Source organism: Crocodylus porosus, unplaced genomic scaffold (assembly GCF_001723895.1).
Source record: "Crocodylus porosus isolate Cpor-Errol unplaced genomic scaffold, CroPor_comp1, whole genome shotgun sequence".
Lineage (NCBI taxonomy): Eukaryota > Metazoa > Chordata > Crocodylia > Crocodylidae > Crocodylus > Crocodylus porosus.
In genome coordinates, this window is record NW_017728886.1 from 173,779,287 (window position 1) to 173,783,146 (window position 3,860).

A 3,860-nucleotide genomic window follows, 5' to 3' on the forward strand; every position below is an offset into this window, starting at 1 on the left:
TGGCATCACCCAAACGGATCTCCTGGACCCTTGGTAACTACAGACCTGTGACCCAAACCAATGCCTGGGGCTCGTATCAGGCAGCCAGACCAAGCTGGGAGCTGCTCGTCTCTTCCAAGGCTGTGCCAATTCCCATAGGACTCAGGCCAGGAGTAAGGCCATGGAGAGCGGTCAAGGGCATCCTGGCAGGGGGCCCCCTTTGGGCCTTTTAGAAGGGGATGGATGAGCTGGGGCCCCTTGGGGCTGCTTTCAGAAACTGGCCTGGCAGCATCCTTCCCACCTCTTCCTGGAGTTCCTCTGCCCCTTCAGGACTGGGCTAGAATTACTTAGGGGCCAGGGCATACAGGATAACTCCCAGTGGTCCAGGACTGTGTGCATTAACTTCTTACATTCACATTGTCTCCACTCCACTGTGCTGCAGGTTGTCTCCTCCAAACAGCTGGTAGTAATCTGGAGTCCCAAGTCAAGCAACTCAGCATGTACATCCCGATTCATTCCTTGTGCTGGTTTTGCATCCCCTAGCAGCAGGCATCCGCTGAGTTTAGAGGCTGCTACCACAGGTTGTAACATCTCTTCTTTATTGTTCTAGGACCTTATATGTGCATCTTTCATTCATTCAGCAGGTATTTGATTGCCTATCTTTGACCCACCGTGCCTGCTGCTGTGAGCTGTTCTTCTGTGCATAGATGTGGAGCCTGGTGACAGGGGAGATTGGTTGGTTAGCTTGCAAAAGTGTGGGGAGGGACAGGTCTGGGGATGGGCTTGAAATTGTGTAAGGGGGGTTGGGGTTTGCATTGAGGGATCAATTCAGTAAATGCCTGCATCATAAGAACTGGAATCAGCCAGCACCTATTGGACTTCATAGGCTCACAGGGGGAAGGAAAACATGCTGTTGGGACACTTGCCAGCCTGTCCAGGTGTGGAACCTAGGAGTCACCCTGGCAATGGGATAATGGTTCCTCCATCGGAATCCTTCCATCATGTGTGTCTTTTTCCAGGAGTGGGAGGGAAGGAGGTCTGAGTTTTTTTGGCAATGACATTTTTTTGTCATTCCTCCGGCACCACAACTGCAGTGGCTGTCAGACATAGCTGCATCATATCTCCTGTCCCTGACCTGAGGGTAACTTCTGCCAAAGCTGCTGTTTACCTTTTTGCCTGATGAGCTCAATATCATTGCATTTCCTTGAGTACTTTCAGGGGAAGGGGAACTGTTTACATCCTAGTTCTTGAGGTATCTGTGCTTAGGCTCCAGTCTCCCACAAAGTGCAGTATGATCCTAACAGAAGAGGCAAGTGTCAATTAGGCAGATTTATGATCCCATTGAATGGGACATGCTCTCTTAAGTACAAGGTGGGGGAGGGATTGACTAGGCTCTAGGCTTTAGCAGGGGAGGGCAGGGGTGAGAGGAAAGCAGGTGATTCACCATCCCCCTAAGCTTTAGCATCCCTCCCACCAGCTATGACTACAAGGGGTGGACTTTGTCAGTCTCAGCTTCTGCTCTGCCCCTTCCTCCTCCCCACTCCCCAAGGGAGGTGGGGTCCATGTTTCCTCTGAGACCTGGGTCCCCATCACTGTTGTGTTGAGCTGGGGTGAACCTTACCATCATGGGTTACACAGCATCCTCACACATGGCTTGACTCATCTGAAGAAGTGCCAGTTGGAGTGGCAGAAGTGCCAGGAGGAGTGGTCCTGCAGGTTTTTCCAGTGAAGTGCCCTGTGCAGGGGACGGCTTCACAGGGCCTTCCGCACCTCATCCTCTGATGGAGTACCTGCGAATTATTCCTCCAGGTTCTATGGGAACCTGGAGGAATAATTCTATGCTTCTGCCCTTTTCTTGGTAAGGAAGCAAGGCAGGTCCTTTTAGAACAGCAAGCTCTGCCTCCAGCCCACAGACCACTTTGTAGTGTCAAGCACATAGTAATATTGCTTCCTCGTCATTGTGGTCTTGGCAAGACACTGCACCCAGTCTCTGTTTTGCCCCTATCACCTGCATCTGCTGGGTGACATGCTTGAAGACATCTCTGATTTGATCCCCTACTTGGAGCTGGCACTAGATGTCCTCCTCAACCCAGGTGATGAGATCCCTTATTTCCTCGAACTGCTACTTGTGTCCCCAGCCTGGCTGGTGGTGGCAGACAGGCTGGGTTCCTCCATGGTTTGTGGTAGTGCCTATGCAGTCTCAGTGTCCATGACTGCATGAGTGGCTGCAAGGGGGTGGATGGATAGATGGATGGAAGCAGTAATGGACATACAAGGGTGCAGTTTGCAGTACATGTTTCTCTGTCACTTCAGAGGTCTCGGGCCCCTGCTTCATCTTCACTTGGGCTCCACTGTTCAGATTACCTCCAGAATCTCAAATTGTTTAACGGTTTTCAGCTGCTACCTCTACCACACGGTAAGTGTAACTTCTGTACCTCGCCTCCATCATCATTTTAGGAATAGTGCTGTATTTTATACTTTGTCCTTTTCAACCTTTTATGAAATACCTGGCAATATAAAATAGATTTAAAATAGCTTCGGTGTTTTATACAGCTTCATTGCAAATGCAAATTTGTCACTGTCGAACTTTAGTCCTTTCAACTCTTATTTGATACTAACATCAACATTATTTTTCTGCCTATCATTTGATTGTAGGTAGTTTTCCTATTAATTGTTGTTTTATCCAAATTTGTATTTATCACTAGACTCTCCTACTACTTCTATTTAATTCATTTACTCTTTATTTTCTCTAAACTAATTTATTGAACAACTATAATGCAGGCGATGTTGTCTTAATTTAGTCAACTATCTTTTAAATAGTAATAGCGTTCTGAGTATTGTATACCAACAATCAGAAGGAGATGAAGTCAGAGGTATATCAACATGGAGTGACAGGGATAGGCTGCTTTTTCTCTGTACAAGGGTCTAGAGAGAAAAGAGCACTTGAGGAGTGACACTTTACCAATGATTCTTTGAATGAAACTCAATCCCACTAATTTACAATGTAATTGTTAGAAGAAAGCATATGCCTCCAAGTAGTTAAGAGCAATTGATTCTCCAGAAAGAACCTAATCTTTTTTCTGGTTTAAAACAATTTTCATTTAAAAAAAAAAATCCAGCAAATTTAGGCTGGTAGGTGATCCCCTTGAAATCAGTAGGGTTGTGCCCTCACAGGCAGGGGATTTGCCAGGAGTAAATTTTACATCCTCACTGCAAATTTCCAGTGTGGGGAGCATTTTAACATGCCAGGCATGTGGTTTGCACTACTGTAAAGGTTTGCAATGCCACAAATTACACTTCCCTGCATGTCTGGATCTGACTTAGGGCTGCTAATGCACATCGATAGGTGTTCGCAGGATTGAGGTTTAAAGACTTCTGTAACTGAAAGGGTTAAAAATGTCTCTCTCACTTTTAAGGCATATTTGCTCTGTACCTCTGACAATACTTCAGCCATGGTTTGCCATATATTTTGGCCAATATTGCATACTTTTCTTCAAGCCTTTCAAAGGGACTTACATTAATGTGAGCAGCAACAGTGACACCGAAGAGGTAATGGACAATGGTAACTGTCCTTCCCCCAAAGGAAAGGGTACGAAAGAAAACATTGGTGTTTTAGCCTACTGAAAGAACTATATGCCTAAATATCAGCATCTACTGTATTACACATAGACACACCAGATCATAAAAAAAAAAATGACATGCTGTTGAAAAGGAGCTTGTTTGAAATTTTGTTTTTGTCAACTTAAACGATAAAATAAAATTGACAGGTTTTCAAACCACTTTGGCATTCTCAGATAAACGATGTTTATAACCATGTTGCTAGAAATGGGAAAGAGCCTGAAAGGCCCACATACCTTCTAGACACAGTTGTTCAATGATGT

The 3,860-nt window shown here is 45.6% G+C and overlaps 1 long non-coding RNA gene across 1 annotated transcript; it reads right to left on the reverse strand.

The window, feature by feature from the left end:
- Positions 1-480: 480 nt before the first annotated feature.
- Positions 481-3,664, reverse strand: LOC109316941. Its single transcript, XR_002102945.1, has 3 exons — positions 2,039-3,664; positions 1,148-1,276; positions 481-695 (listed from the first exon to the last, which is right to left on the reverse strand). It is a non-coding gene; the product is annotated as an uncharacterized LOC109316941 (long non-coding RNA).
- Between the last annotated feature and the right edge of the window lie 196 nt (positions 3,665-3,860).